The following is a 16,826-nucleotide window of genomic DNA, read 5'->3' on the forward strand; positions in this document are numbered from 1 at the left end:
TTGTCTGACTCTTTGCCACCCCATGGACTGTAGCCCACCAGGCTCTTTTGTCCATGAGGATTCTCCAGGTAAGAATACTGAGTGGGTAGCTGTTTCCTTCTCCAGGAGATCTTCCCAACCCAGGGTTCAAACCCAGGTCTCCCGCATTTCAGGTGGATTCTTTACTGTCTGAGCCACTAGGGAAGCCCCCATGCCCTCTAAGATGCCTGTAGTCAGAAAGAAAATAACAAGTGTTGCCTACCAGGTGGAAAAATTAGAACCTCCATTCACTGCTTTGGGAACTGTGAAGACAGGACAATAATTTTGCAAACAGTTACCATCGGACCTGGCAATTCCACTCCTAGCTACATAACCAGCAGATATGAAAACATACATCCACACAAACACTTGCACCTGGAAGTTTATGGTAACATTATTCGTTATTGCACCAAAAAGGTGGAAACAACCCAAATGCCCGTCAGCAGGTGAATGGGTAAGCAAAGCATGGCACACTCACACAAGGGCATATCACTTGGCTCTACCAAGGAACAGAATCCTGATACATGCTACAACACGGGTAGACCTTGAAAATATTAAGCCGAGTCAAAGAGACCAGTCACAAAAGTCCACATCTTATATTGCTCTATTCATACGAAAGTCCGGCACAGGGAATTCTGTAAATACAGAAAAGAGAGTTGTGGTTGTGTAAGGCTGGAGAGTTGAGGAGTGAGAGGCTGGGGAAGTAGGACCTACAAGGTACAGGGTTTCTTTTTTGATATGATTTGAATGTTCTAATATGGATTGTGGTGACACTCTGCAGCTCTGCGAATATACTAAGAACCACTGAACCCTATCCTTTATACAGTGAACTGTGTGGTGTGTAAATTATATCTCGACAAAGCTGTGATGAAAGAGCTATGCAAATAAAGGGAAAGTTAGAAGAGAAAAAAAATAGGGCAGGACTCTAATTAAGAGCAATGGTATGGCCTGTTGAAGAGAATGCAGTCCTGGAGGTCATTTCCTCGGGCGTAAAGTAGGGACAGGGTCTGCATCTCCTGAGTTAGACAGCAGGAGCCATTGACAAATTAGGATCCCGGGGCTGGGGGTGAGGGGTGTGTATCGAGGCACAGTGTCTAAGAGGGTGGGGTCTCTAGGAAGAGGGACAACGGGAGAGTGGGGCGGAAGCACAACCACCCCCGTTCCCTGTGCCCGACCACGGACTCAAGCGAGAAACTGTCACAGGAAAGCAGGACCCCAGTGATGGATCCAGAACGGGGTGGGGGCAAGAGCCTGCAGGGAGGGGACGGGTGCCTTGGGGCCCTCGAGGACTCACTAGCTTCACCCACAGGCCCCGGGTTCACCCCTTCCCGTCCCGCCTCTCTAGAATTGCACTGGTGAGTTTCCAGACTGGAGCCTTCAGAAAGGGACACTGGATGAAAACCGCCTGATTAAAACTGTTCTGTGTTAGTCTGTTAATAACAGGGGTGGGAGGATAGGGAGGAGAGGAGACCACAACAATAAAAGCAATAAATCATACGCTGCGCTTTCCCACCCTGGACGACCCTGGGCGAGTGGCATGAGGGCTCTGTTCGCGCCCAATAGCTAGGGGAACGCCTGCCCCCTGCTCACCCCGTGGGGGTTTGGGGAGGATTAATGAGATGGTGTCTGAGCTCTGTTCCAGGCCCCCTGTAGACACCACTGGGTCTCAGGCATTATTAGCAGAAGCTAGGACAGCCCTCTGCCCTTTCCTCACCTCATTATGACACCTAAGCTTTATTACGTCTGCTATTAAAGTTCTCACTCTAAGAGTGCACCACGGAGGTCACGACCTAGGCTGGGTCAGCACTGCCTGGCCAGCCTTGTTAATTCCAGTCCTTAAACCCTGCTCCTCAACAACAGGGCACCTTGAACCTTCAGCAGGGCGCCCAGCATTTGATGCCAGAGACGGATGGTCTAAAAGGCCCTCTAGGATCTCCCTGGTGGCTCAGTGGAAAAGAATCCACCTGCCAATGCAGGAGACACGGGTTCGATCCCTGGTCTGGGAAGAGTCCATGTGCCAGTAAGCCCGTGGGCCACAACTACGGAGCTGGCATACCTAGAGCCTGTGTTTGGCAACGAGAGAAGCCACCTCACTACAAAGAGTAGCTACAGCCAGAGGAAGCCCGCCTGCAGCAAAGAAGACCCAGCATAGCCAAAAATAAACAAAACAAATAATTAAATGAAGGTCCCCTGGATTTGGGGGTTTTGAGACCCCTTGCTTCATGTTACCACCCTTACCCTTCAACATTTAGGACCTGAGGGAAGTGACCTGGGCCAGGCTGGGGAGGGGCGTGGGGACAAGCTCCTGGAGTCTTCAAGGACTCTGTTCCTGAGTATCAGACTCATGGACCGGTTTTTGCAGGGTTTAATTTCAAGGCTACCAAACCCAGGAGACCAGTATTTCAAAGCAAAGGCAAGGCCATGTTGTGTGTGTGTAAAACTGATACAAAAGTCTATACGTGGGCCTCTGTCTTCAAGCGTCTTTATTCAGTTGGGTCAACTAACATTATAAGTTTGTTGTGAAGATCAGAGATAACACGTTAAACTTCCAGAGTGGTGGATTATAACAGCTGCCAACACTTATCGTGGGCTTGCTGTGTTCTGGGCACCGGTTTTCCAGTTTTACAGGTAATAATTCACTTGATCCTAGCAACCTTGAGTTAGGTATTCTTAGTATTCCCGTTTTTTAGATAAGGAAATCGAGACAGAAGGGTTCAGTGATTCGTTCAAGGTCACGCCCAAGTCAGTGGTAGAGCTGAGATTTAAACCCAGGTAGCCTTTACTCCCCTGCCACAGTAGAGGATACAACCCCATTCATATTACCTTCTTGGTGCTGAAAAGAAAATGAACATGTTTCCTCCAACTCAAGTGCTAAGAATGGTTCCTATCCTGATACTGTAGTTATTTGGTTGACCTTGAGTTTAAACAAACAGTGAGAGAAAGGAGAAGGGTCGACAGGGATGTGGGTGACAAAGGACTCTAGAAGTGAGGCATCATCCACTCTGAGGGGTGGCAGAGGAGAAGCAAATAGGTTCCCCAGTGAAGAAGGCTTCATGACCCTCTGCCTCCACAAACCAAAGTTCCAAATCCAGGAATATGCAATCATCCAGCTGAACACCAGACCCATTTAAGACAGAAGCAGCCAAATTCATGACGGTGGCCACATTATCTGATATACTGTTTTACATCTCAATCCCTTTATTTCTTGAGAAAGCATAATGGGTGGGGTCGGAGGGAGGTCCGAGAGGGAGGGGATATATGTATACATATATAGCTGATTCACTTCACTGTACAGCAGAAACCAACAATTATACGCCAATTGAAAAGAAAAAAAAAAAGAAAGCATAAACCGGATGACTTTGTTACATAAGAAATCTACCCACCGCACCCCCATATCAAGCACAGTCCACTCTCTCCATAAATCAGTAATCTTCCTAGTATGTCTCCTGTCTACTTTCAGATACTTCTCCCAATGTTCTGACTGGTAAAAACCTAATTCCTACCTCTGCAAAGCTCCTAGGTCCTTGTCTAAATGATGGGGGAAAATGTGAAAATAAATTAAACCTCTGAAATTCAACAGGTACCAAAAAAGTACCTAGGCAGGAAGAAAACTACCAATCTGTATCAATTTTTCTAACCTGAAGAAAAAAGTAACACACAATAGCAAATCATAAGTGTACCAACTAGGTCCAGAAACATGTTAATAAAGAAACAAGTCATGTTTTAAATTGGGAGGGGGCCAAAGAAGCAGGAGTGCAGCAGGACTTCAGTCTATGTGTCAGCATAGGAGGACAACCCACCTGTCTTCCCATCACCTTCCCCACGATGCAGGAGCCCATTGAGAGAACCTGGCTTGGTTCTAGCACCAAACAACTCCAGATCACCCGGGAAGCCTGCTTATCCGATTTCCCACCTTGAGGAAAGGTGGACAGAGCACAGGCTCCGGGCAGCAGCCTCACCTCGGTCTCCTACAGCCGTGGCCTTGAACAGGTCATTGTCATTCAGCCCCTCGGGTCTTCGAGCTTCTGCATCTATAAAACGTGGCAAGAAACACCCCGGCTTGTACATCTTCGGATGTGGTGGGTAGCAGGGGGTGGCCTGCAGATGGTGACTGCAGCCATGAAATTAAAAGATGCTTGCTCCTTGGAAGAAAAGCTATGACAAACCTAGACAGCATATTAAAAAGCAGAGACATTACTTTGCCAACAAAGGTCCATCTAGTCAAAGCTATGGCTTTTTTTCCAGTAGTCATGTATGGATGTGTGAGTTGGACCATAAAGAAGGCTGAGCGCTGAAGAATTGATGCTTTTGAACTATGGTGTTGGAGAAGATGCTTGAGAGTCCCTGAGACTGCAAGATCAAATCAGTCAATCCTAAAGGAAATCAGTCCTGAATATTCATTGGAAGGACTGATGCTGAAGCTGAAACTCCAATACTTTGGCCACCTGATGTGAGGAGCTGAGTCACTGGAAAAGACCCTAATGCTGGGAAAGATTGAAGGCAGGAGGAGAAGGGGATGACAGAGGACGAGATGGTTGGATGGTATCACCGACTCAATGGACATGAGTTTGAGCAAGCTCCGGGAGATGGTGAAGGACGGGGAAGCCTGGTGTGGTGCAGTCCATGGGGTCCCAAAGAGTCGGACACGACTGAGTGACTGAACAAAACCAAGAGTGTGGCTACTCAGACGCAGGTCCCCTTAATGCTCAACGAGACAAAATCTGTGGCTGCTTAAGGACTTAAGCAGCAACCTCCTGCCTTAGCACTTAGGATCAAGGCTTGAGACGGAGTAGAATGTCTGCAGAAAAAAGCACCACCTGAAAACTGCCACTCCTGGGACTGGACTTCCCTGGAGGGCCAGCTTCCAATCAGGGGACGTGAATTCGATCCCTGCTTGGTTTGAAGAACTAAGATTCCATATGCCACACTGTGCAGCCAAATAAATAAATAAAGTAAAATAAAAACGTAGTTTTTAAAACAAAAACCAATCAAACAAAAACTGCCACTCCTTCACAGGTTAGCAGTCTTCTCTCTTTTGGTAGTTTGGGAGATTTTTGCTTTATGCCCACATTGGGCTATTGTACTGTACATGTCCAGGTGTGGACTTGTGGGTTTATTTTAATTCACCTTGTTAAAGCAAAGCACTGGGTGTGTTTCATTCTGAAAACTTGTATCTTGTTTTGCCTCTGGAAAATTCTCAGGCTTCCTCTCTGAATAGCACTTGTCTGCCACTAGTCTGTCTCTCTTCCTCAAGGGCACCTATCAGATCTGGTTGAGGCTCAGGTCTTCCCTACATGTGACCCAACTACTCTATCGAAACATTTTTACTCCACCTCTTCGGCATTCTGCATATCTTCCAATTCACTAATCCTATCTGTATGTTTGTCCAGTATGGGGCTTCATTCATTAAGATTTAAATTTTGTTCTTATTTTTCATTTCTGGCATTTGCACTTTTTTTTCATACCTACCTATTAATACTTCCTTTCTGCCTGTTGTGTTTCCTGTTTTCTTATAGCTGTACTTTCTTCCGTCTCTGATAATTCTAAACATGCATTTTACAGCCAGTATCGGATTGCTCTGTTTTCATGTAACCCTGAACAAATTAATCTCTCAGTGTTGATTTGGCTGTCTATCTTTAGTACTTCAGATGTACTGGAACTTTGGTTTGCAAGTCCCCACGGTCAGAGTTAGTCAGCAGGAGGTGGAGTGGAGTAAGGTGGGGGTGGGGGTGAGGTGGGTCTCTTCTGCACCAGCCCTCCCCCACAGCCGTGTGGTCACTTCTCCCAGGACCCGCCTCATGTTGACAGGTCAGGACTCTTAGCACACAGTAATGCAGGCAACCTCAGTCACGCCTCCAGGTGATGCTGGCCCTCGAGTGGGCCGCAGGCTTGTGTCTGCTTCTTCCCAGTGCCCTAGACTTCACCCTGAGCAGTAATTGTCTTGGATGTTTTTAGCTTCCTTCCACAGCCAGAGCGGCCAGCCCAGACCTTGTTTTCAGCAGTAAGTCTGGCTCGTGGGCTACTTTTAGTTCCCTCTGCCGCAGCAGAGCGGGGCTCCCAGCTACACAACCTACTTCCAGACTCCCAGCGGAGCGGGGCTGTGGCTTCAGCATAAAAAGGCCGATGCTTTTTATTTGGTTGTGTGTTTTTCACAGATATGTCTGTCTTGTTTTTGAGCATAATTGCATCTTTAATTTTCTTTTTATATTTGGTGTTTGGAACTAGGGGTGGGGTGGGGGGGGTGGGAGAAGGAAAGCAACTCCAAATTAAACAAACACTGAGCAGAAGGTGAATATTTAAACAAAGACTTAAAGGAGGTTAAGGGCGAGAGTCATGCCTGGAGGAAGAAAATTATCCCAGAAGAGAGGGAACAACCGCAAGTGCAAGAAGCCTGAGGCAAGTCTGCAGTGTCTGAAGAACAGAGTGAGCAAGGGCCGATGGAACGAGGCAGAAAGGTGAGGGCTTTACCGGCCCTCCTAAGTAGATGTGAAATTCTCAACAGAGCAGCAAGAGGGCTGGGCTTGGGTTTTAACAGGGTTGCTCTAGCTGCTACATTTGGGGAAAGATGGGTGGGGAGAGCGGCAGGAAGTGGGAGCGGAGATGAAGGGACACCAGCTAGGAGGCTCCTCTGAGAACCCAGAGGAGAGATGACGGCGGGTGAGAACAGGGCAGACGTGGTGAAACCGGTTGGGTTCTGAATATAATCTGAAGGTAGAGCAGAAGAAATTGTCGATGGATTGGATGTGGGTGGGGGAGAGAGACAGTAGTCACGAAGGGCCCCAAGGATAGAAATGCTATTGCCTGAGATGAAAGAGAGTGACAGAACAGGTCTGTTTTGGAAGGAGTTCAGTTCTGAACACTAAAACGAAAGCTGGGCCTTGTCTTACTACAAAGATACAAAAATGACTGTAAGACTCAAAAGAAGACTGAGGACTATTATCCAGAACATATAAAGAACTCTTAAAACTCCATAATAGAAACACAAACAATCCAATTAAAAATAGGGAGAGGATTTGAATAAAGACTCCACAAAGGAAGAGACAAGGGTGGCAAATAAGCGCACGAAAAGATGCTCAGCATCATTAGCCATCAGAGAAATGCAACATCAACACAAGATACACTGCTACACACCCAGTAGGAGGGCTGAAATGAAAAGACTGGTAATATGAAGGGATGGTGATGATGTAGAGCAATGGGAACTCTCATGCACTGCTTTCTGGAAGGCAAAGTGGCACAGTCACAGTGGAAAAGCAGTTTGGCAGCTTCTTATAAAATAAGACACAGACCTACCAGGTGACCCAGCCATTCTACTCCTGGGCATTTACACAAGAGAAATGAAAACATTTGTCCACACAAATCTTGTACTCAAATAGTCATAGCAGATTTGCTTGCAAAAGCCAGAAAGTGGAAATAACCCAGCGTCCATCAACAAAGTAAATGAATAAATAAGATCTGGTGTGTACACACAATGGAATATTACCCAGCCATAAAGAGTTACAAAACACGGATGGGTGCTATAAGACAGATGAACCTCAAAATCAACACACCGAATAAAGCAACCCAGCCTTCCTCCCCTCCCCCCAGAAAGGGCACATCATGCTTGTTTCCATTAACGCAAAATTCTAGAAAATAGAAGCTTATCTGTAGTGACAGAAAGCAGACCAGGGATTCTCTGGGGCTGGGCCAGAGGAAAAGGGATGGGCGGCCAAGGGACAAGACATGTTCAGGGGTAATGAAAACATTGGTTGTGGTGTTGGTTTCACAATGTCTACATCTATCAAAACTTCCTACATTTTACCTTTAAATGATACTTTATGGTATATAAATACTTTAAGTAAAAGTTTGTTGGTTCGTTTTTAAGGAAATTGCTGAATTCAGGGCAAAAAACAAAGACAACATTCTAAAAAGAGTCAGCAACTCCACCATGGAGCGCTCCACCCCAACCAAACGTCACAAGCGTCTCAGTGCCGACACTCGGTTACGTAAATAGGCTGTTCATTCATAAACACGTGATGACCTGGGAGAGGAGGAAGAAAACGTTCCTTCTCTGATTCAGCTCTAGCTTAGAATCGGACCAGGAAAACCAATACGAGACGATGTCTTTTTTAGATTACGAGTGTGGATTTGGCACTTCGGGCTTTGTAAACCCTAATCTTGGTGGAATAGAGCCTGAAGCCGAGAGCGGGGCCCTTTGGGTGTCTCACCATCCCATCAGAGGCAGTGTACGCGCTGAGCCACAAGAGCCCTCTCTACTTTGCTCTTCCAAAAGGACATTCCCGCTACCAGCCAGTGTGCGTAGAATAACTTTACATCTGACGCACAGGAACTAAGAGCAGTCCCTTACCTGTAACTCTGCATTCAGGCTTTTATTCTTACAAACCCAAAGAATGCACAAACCAAATTCCAGTCAGAGACTGGTAACAGTGAAATTCTTAAGGGTAGGGGCAGCGATGTGGCAGCTCATCCACCCCCCCACACCTCTCCCAACACAGGCTATGCCTTCACCCACATGCGTTCATCCATGCACACACCACTGTGTCACTATGCACCACTAACAGCACATGCAGTGTGACCACATGTAAACATGGGATAGAAGATAATACAGTCGTCCATCAGTATCCACGGCAACTGGTTCCAGAATGCCACCCCCCCACCCCCCATTCTCCTGCATACCAAAATCCAAGGATGCTCAAGTCCCTTATAGGAAATGGTGCATATTTGCATATGATCTATACAGGCGGCGCTAGTGGTAGAGAACCTGCCTGCCAGTGCCGGAGATGTAAGAGACCCAGGTTTGATTCCTAGGTCGGGAAGATCATCTGGAGGAGGGCATGGGAACCCACACCAGTATTCTTGCCTGGGAAATCCCGTGGACAGAGGAGCCTGAAGGGCTGCAGTCCAAAGGGGTACAAAGAGTCAGACATGACTGAAATGACTGAGCACAGCACATACGCTCATCCTTCTGTTCACTTTATATCATCTCTAGATTAATTATAACATTCAACACAATGTCAACAGTTGTAAATACAATGTAAACGCTAAAAAGTCACCAGCATGAAGCAAATCCAGTTTCTGCGTTTTGGGACTTCCTGCGTTTTGGGACTTTCTGGAATTTTGCTTCCCAACCGAACACTTTCCATCTGCGGCTGGCTGGATCCATGGCTGACGAACACTGGTTCTGGATTCTGTCGTGGGAGGCTGCCTGACCCGAGGAGCACTGGTAACATTTCAGAACCATGACTAGAGACAGAGGTCGTCCCTCTCCGGGAAAAACGAGCAACCGCTTGTGTCTTTTAGGGAGCTGAACCGGAGACTGTTCGAAGGCGGCCTGAACACACGTCAGTGCCACAGACAACTACATCACACCCTCTGCGTCCGGAGCCTCCACGTAAGGTCAGAGGCCACGGAAGTCCTTCAGTGGAGGCTGCGGCTTTAGGCCAGGGCCGTCTGGCAGCACCTTCCGCAGTGAAGGGGATGCTCTGTTTCTGCACCGCCACCACGGGAGCCATGAGTCACATGAGGCCGTGGAAACCGGGGGAACCACACTTTAAGTTTTACTTAATCTTAATGAATTCAAATTCAAGGAGCCACACCTGGCTAGTGACTGTCATGTTAACTTTAGACTCTGAAATCTAATATTTCCCTATGATCTCAAGAGAGGGGAAAAAAAAGTCTAGAGATACTCTTTACCCTGTCCTTCTCAATTAGCTTAAAAGTCAGGATTGGCTCAAATCTAGAAGATAAAGAAATGTGTTGGACGCCGCAGGCTTACAGGGGAAATGCTGTGGTTAAGAGATTTTGTTTGGGCAGCACCATGCAGTGCAGAATAAAACAAAACACCACGGGGAACCAGCAGTGAAGGTGTTCTGGGGTCAGAGACCAGTGGGAGGTCAGGTGACACAGGAAACTCGGGAGCAAAAGGCAGGGCTCAGGCTGCCGGTGATCTCCCTGGGTAGTCTTGGGCAAAAAAAATCATTTTTTTCTTTCTGGACCTCAATTTCTCAACAATACATAGGATTTAACCACCTGCCCCATCTAATTCACAGAGCTGTACGAAAGGTAAGGTAATGAGCACCTAAGAGTATCAGGGGCTCCCCTGGGGGTTCAGATGGTAAAGAATCTGCCTGAATGCAGGAGACTCAGGTTTAATCTCTGGATCAGGAAGATCCTCTAGAGGAGATGGCAACCCACTCCAGTACTCTTGCCTGGAGAATTCCACGGATAGAGGAGCCTGGCAGGCTACAGTCCTTGGGGTCACAAAGAGTTGGATACGACTGAGCCATGAAGGGGCTGGAGCCCACAAGAGCCTGGTAGGCGATGGGCACTGCTGTGGTCTGAATTCTTGTGTCCCTGCAGAATTCCTCTGTTGCAGTCTTAGCCTCCAAAGGTGATGGTATTAAGTGGGTGGGGCCTCTAGGGGGTGCTTACGTCAGGTATGGCATCAGTGCCTTGTGAACGAGGCTCCAGAGAACTCTCTGGCCTCTTCTGCCCTGTGAGGATGCAGTGTCTGAAGTCTGAAGCCCAGGAGAGGTCCCTCACCAACTATGCTGGCACCCAGATCTCAGAATTGCAGCCTCCAGAAAAGTGAGAAATAAGCTGTTCCTTATAAGCTGCCCAGTCCATGGTATTTTGTTGAAATAGGCCCAAAGATCTAAAAGTCTGAACAACAACAGAGGCTCCACATCCGGAACTGAAAACACCCTGATTTCAGAAGGGAGCAGCAAGGCAGACCCACGGGCAGCTTGTAACTCCTAAGAAAGTTGCCCAAAATAGGTCTTTTTAAAATACAGTCCCCGTCAGACTTCCCTGGTGGTCTAGTGGTTAAGAATCTGTCTGCCAATACAGGGGACACAGGTTCAATTCCTGGTCAGGGAAGATCCCAAATGCTGCAGAGCAATTAAACCCATGCACCACATCTACTAGAGCCCGCGCTCTGCAACAAGAGAAGCCACTGCAATGAAAGACCTGCACACTGCAACGAAGCATAGCACCTGCTTAGCACTGCAGCCAGGGAACGCCCGCACAGCAACGAAGACACAGCAGGGTCACACACACACACATATATAGTGTATAGATCCTATCAATAGGATCCAAGATCCACAGAATCCAAGAGCCTTGACTTCAGATGGGAACTCCAATACCCAACCCTTCCTGATGGATCAGACTTCCAACGCGGTGAGGTAGCTCAGAAATCACCAGCAGTTCTTGGCCACTATTGACAAGAAGCCCTAGGCACTGTGAGGTGAGCAGTCCGGTGGGGACTGACTGGGAACGGGCACGAGGGAACCTTCTGGGCTGGTGGTCACGTTGTTCCTTATCTTGACCGAAGAGACAAAGGCTGAGTTCTGCAAGGGGCCACCGGGTGGTATACTTAAGATCTGCACATCTCATTCCATGCAAATTTTAACCACAAAGAAGGGACGGTAAACACACAAAGAATGCCAAGTCCAGCCATACACATAACCCCAACCAGAATCTCCGGGACTGGGCCACAGACTTAGGGATTTTAGCATGATGCTCATGAAGGTGAACTTCTGAGTCAGCTTTGAAAATTACTTGCCTATGCCAAAGAAAACAGGTCAAGGGTAGACAAGCAGGATAATTCGACTTAGGCTTCTCACTTTCTATCTGAAACTGACTACATGACAAGAATCATAACTCAATGCTTCCAAGAAGTAGTGGGAAGAACGGTGTAACAATGGCCGCTGCTGCTGCTGCTAAGTCACTTCAGTCGTTTCCAACTTTGTGCGACCCCAGAGACAGCAGCCCACCAGGCTCCCGTACCTGGGATTCTCCAGGCAAGAACACTGGAGTAGGTTGCTATTTCCTTCTCCAATGTATGAAAGTGAAAGGTGAAAGTGAAGTCGCTCAGTCGTGTCTGACTCTTAGCGACCCCATGGACTGCAGCCCACCAGGCTCCTCCGCCCACGGGATTTTCCAGGCAAGAGTACTGGAGTGGGGTGCCATTGCCTTCTCCGACAATGGCCACTATTTGACAATTATTGTTATTTACAAAAGTCGCAATTGTATATGGTAATAGGATGCCATTACTTCTAGATGCAAACATGTGCCTTGGCGAATGGGCATCTTTTTATCCATAGAAGAGCATAACCTTAATTTACAAGAAGTCCACTGGGAACAGAGGTTTATCTCCCTCGTGAACTGTCCTGCTGCCCTGGGTGGGGTGGGGGAGCGGGGCAGGTGGCAGCAGCCAGGGGGTGTGGCAGTCCAAGGGCGAGTGCCCACCAAGATGCCTGGTTCCAAGGCTCAGGGGTCACTTTCCATGTGGGAGTCAGAGAGCTGCTGGGTCAGAGGCTTGTGTAAACTGAGCCTGCTTCTTCCTCCAGGAAGACCAGCCTGTATTTTCTTGTTTCTGAGGTCTAATTATTTTCAACAAAACTGGGATTCTCACCCCTTGGTCTTAAGATGAGCTTGAGAAGCAACTCGGCTTCCCTTGGGAAGGATGGGACGGTGAGGTCCAAAAGGTAACCTTCCGGAGCGCTTGTGACGGTGAGGACTTCCGGACCAGAAAGGGCGCCCTCCTCCAGGGCCCGGCCTTCCCTCGAGGCTGCATGCTTCCCTGCTGATGACCCCGGTTCCGTTTAGTCCTTGCTATAAGATGCAAGGACAAAATGTACCAGATGCAAGGCACTCGGTTTTGAACACAGTCAACTTGTTTACCTAGAGCTGAGAGAGAAGCCAAACTGGGAAATGGGCCAAATGAAGGAAACTGGAGGAGTCGGCACCCACGGAGGGCAGGAGGACCAAATGCAGCCGGTCCCCAGCCCGAGGCTCCTGGAGTCTCTGTGGCCACCAGGGCCACTCTCTCATCCTCTGCCCCTGTGGGCAGCAACCACTTCCGGGTACACGGTCTTTACACACTTCAGTGCAGGTCATATCCGCTCCTTCGCTGTAGATTTACGGCCCTGTGCAAGAGAAGGGGCCTGTGCTCAGGAGATGACATGTCCAAAGAGACAGGGGGGCTGCTGGACCCACGGGCAAACCAGCCACTCTGAGCCCCTTCCACCAACAAGGCCCCTGAGTCCCTGGGTCATATACCTTCCCCAACAGGGAAAAATACATGACTTTTCAGTTGTTTTCTGGATCTGAGGGAGACAAAGGTAAAACCAACTTTTATCCATCTTCAAATCAATCAATGACTGATCTACTGGCCTGCCTAGTAAGCACTCACACAGTTGCTGGTAGGTGACTAGTAATCTCGGCTCTTATTAACAAATGGACAGAAGCGTCACTCGCTTTTTGAAGCATCCTTCTTCCCCCTCAAAGTTCTCCACACTCCCAGATGGAGAATAAACTTGTTCCCACCTCTTGAATGGGTGCAATCTCGGGGAGGTAGTATATTGATAATATTACTAGATGCAACGTGATGAACAAGGTCTCAGAAACAGTGAGCTAGTTATTATCCCATCAGAAAGCAATCTGTAAGTTTATAAACCTGGTCAATAAGTTTATTGAGCATCCTCTGGGGGTCAGGCACTGTGACAGGTGCTGGGAGTGGTACGGTGAAGAGTCACACCAAGGATGTCCCCCTGCTGGAGGGGCTCTGGATGACGATCCTCGGCTTGCAATCCTGTGACTGAGCCTTATCCGGTGCCACCAGAGCAGGACCCCAGCCCCTCGACAGAGACGGAATTTGGAAAGCACTGCTCTGGCTCCAAACCACAGTGACGTCGTACACCAGGTGTCCTAAACCAAAGACACTGGGCTTTCCCAGTGGCCCAGAGGTTAAGAATCCGCCTTGCAAGGCAAGGGACACTGGTCGATCCGTGGTCCAGGAAGATCCCATGTGCCTCAGAGCAACTAAGCCTGTGCGCCACGAGCACTGAAGCCTGAGCGCCTAGAGCCTGTGCGCCACAACAAGAGAAGCCACCGCAGCGAGGAGTCCACGCACCGCGACCAGACAGCAGTCCCCGATCGCTGCGACTAGAGAAAGCCTGAGTGCAGCAACGAAGACCCAGCACAGCCAAAAAATAATAAACCTTAAAAAAAAAAAAAAGACGCTAACATAAATCTACACTGCTCTACAATTCTCTTCCACATGCAGACAGTCTTGAACAAAACGCCCTGTGGTCTGTCCAGTATTACCTTTCTAGATCTGATTCAAATTTTCCTTCTTAACAAATCAAGATGTGCTGGGAGAGGGAGGTGCCCCTCAGCACTCTCTGTGCTGCTGGACCCCACTTAGCGGCTGAGCCCCCTGAGGGCTAAAGACAATTTGGAGTGAAAAGCAGTAGTGGCTTTTAGGCCCAATTTTTCCTCCAGAACTGACCCCGCCTGATTCCAAAGCCCTCTGGGGACTATTTATCCCCCAGCCCTGAAGGGATGGAGACCCCCGTCCCCTCCACACCACTACAGGAGGCCTTCAACGCCCAGGGGTCTAAAAAGCAGGCGTGCCCCTAAGAAGGCATGAGTCTAAGAAAAGGCTTTCTCAGCTCTCTGGCAGATAAAGTTAAGGCAGGAATGCGTGAAGCCCTCCACACGCACCTCACGTACTGCTTTGGGCAATTAAGTGATTTTTTTTTTCCTTTTTGCTCAGCTCGAGGCTCAAAGCTAGTGGGGAAACTGTCTCCAGCAGAGCAGGTGACTTCAAAGGACTGAGAGGCAGGCTCTGGCTCTGCAGACACGCCTCTCTTCCTGGAGGAGCAAAGGCAGAACCGGCTTCCCCAAATTCCCCGTGCTCCTGCTCCTTGCTTGGTCCAGCCCCAGAGAAGGGAAGGAGCAAAGAGTCGGGAGATCCCTTTGTTTCTAGGAAGCTCGGGATTTCATCCCGTGAAAGACACTGCTGCTAAAAAAAGAAAGAAAATCAAGGAAACAGAAATGAAAGGCTGCTGAGAAAATCGAAAATATCTCATCAGACACTTCTGCATAATAGGAAGACCTACAGGTGTTGGCAGGAATGACCCATCACCCCTCCCTACCTTACCTGCTCTACACACCTGTCTGGTCCCTTGTATTTCAGGGCAGGCCTCGCACAGCACTTGACAAGCCCACTTTCGTCCCAGGAAGCAGCCTGTGAAGAACACGCCCACTACTTGAAGGCACTGCAGGCCAAGCCAGACATCCCTGTCTCTGACCATCTCTGTGGTATTCAATGTGCTCCAATGACAGGCAGAGCCACCGACCATCGGCCAGGTGGGCCAACTGGTCCACCAGGTGGGCGTCCCTGTCTCAGAGACGGAGAGAACCCTTTGCACCCCACCCTGCCCAGCGGACAGGACCTCAGTGGGCCATCGGGCTGGGGGGTGGAGGGGGGCAAACAGGAGAATGGCTTACTGTCGGTTTCCCACCCGTGTTTAGTACTGGAAGTCCTATCGACCAGCCCTCAAGTAAAACCACAGAGGATTCAAGGTGGTACCCAGGCGGACTTTTGAAAACAATACACATATGTTCGTTTTAGCATGGGTTAGAAAAAGTTAACTAGCACAAATTCTTGATAAAAATCTCCTTTCAAAAATACCATTTTTTCACCAAAGCTCAGATACCATCAACCAAACGCGGCAAGGAAAAAATTAACCTAGGACACACCATGGGTTTTGAGACATTCCAGTGTCAGAGATGATATGATACCAAAAAGGAAAGCCTCTAAAAATCAACAAGGTAAGTTATTTCAGTTTTTAGAATTACAGTCACTTTAAAGAAAATTTTCAAATAAATAACCATGGCTTGCAGGTATGGGAGGAACTGTGAAGGTGTTACGAGAATAACCACGTCATACAACAAGAGTGCACAGAGCAAGCCATGAGCCACGCCCGCTCCAGGGGCTTTACAGAACTGAACATATTTCATCTAGAAAACAACTCCACGGGCTTCCCTGGTGGTCCAGTGGTTGAGAATCTACGCACCAATACAGGGGACATGGGTTTGATCCCTGGTCTAAGAAGATCCCACCTGAGCAACCAAGCCCATGAGCCATGACTACTGAGCCTGCTCTAGAACTCGGGAGCCACGACTCCTGAGCCCACATGCCCTGGAGTCTGTGCTCCCCAGCATGAGAAGCCACCACAATGAGAAGCCCGGGAACCACAGCTGGAGAGTAGTCCCTACTCAACGCAACTAGAGAAAAAGCCCATGTGGCAATGAAGACCCAACAGAGCCAAAAATAAATAAATCTTTCAAAAAAAAATTTTTTTAATAGTTAAAAAAAAAACCCACGACAAGGTACCGCATCATGCCTGTTAGCAGTGAACTGCAGCACGAGGGGGCTGGTGACCTGCCCAATGTCACTCTCTCTCTCACACACACTCAGACACACACACACACACAGTGCAGAGCCCAGCCCAGCACCAGGCATGTGGGTCCCAGCTCCCTGCTCTTCTGAGCTTCCCCAGAGAACTCTGGGTAGGACCATGGGAAACCGTGGATATGCAACCATTCCTGACTTACAAAAATGGCAAGTTCAAAGGATTCAACCTAAGAGCTGCACGAGCCATTTGTTAAATGTCTGATTAACAGCTGGCACGTGACTGACTGGAGCCAATTCCTTTCAGGACAGAATGGAACCTCAGTCTTGGGCAGTGTGTCCCTAACCTCAATCCAAACCCCGAAACTTTTGGAATATTCTAGAATGTTTACCTAAAGCCCTCTTCGTCTTCTTCAAACTCCGTTTTGAGGCTCAGATTTCGGTCTCCAGAATCCACTGGAGCACGTGAAGGGATACTGGAGGAGAAACGTATAAAAAGGAGAAATGCAAGTACGTTCCTTTCCTCAACTGCAGGACTGGCCCGCAAGCAGGTTCAAAGCAACCTGGAGAGACAATTGACGATTCTCCAGGTTGATCTTTCACAGGC

General features: G+C 48.4%; 1 protein-coding gene across 2 annotated transcripts in view; it reads right to left on the reverse strand.

Moving 5' to 3' along the window:
• ZNRF3 (zinc and ring finger 3) overlaps window positions 1-16,826 on the reverse strand; it is a 145,366-nt gene that overhangs the window by 71,645 nt on the left and 56,895 nt on the right. The window contains exon 1 of one of the 2 annotated variants that reach the window (XM_006080960.4): window positions 3,978-4,046. The exons of the other annotated variant lie outside the window; for it this stretch is intronic. The gene's annotated coding sequence lies outside the window, so the exon portion shown is untranslated. Of the gene's footprint in view, window positions 1-3,977; window positions 4,047-16,826 lie in introns of those variants that run through there. 2 annotated transcript variants of the gene reach the window in all.

This window comes from Bubalus bubalis, chromosome 17 (assembly GCF_019923935.1).
Source record: "Bubalus bubalis isolate 160015118507 breed Murrah chromosome 17, NDDB_SH_1, whole genome shotgun sequence".
NCBI lineage: Eukaryota > Metazoa > Chordata > Mammalia > Artiodactyla > Bovidae > Bubalus > Bubalus bubalis.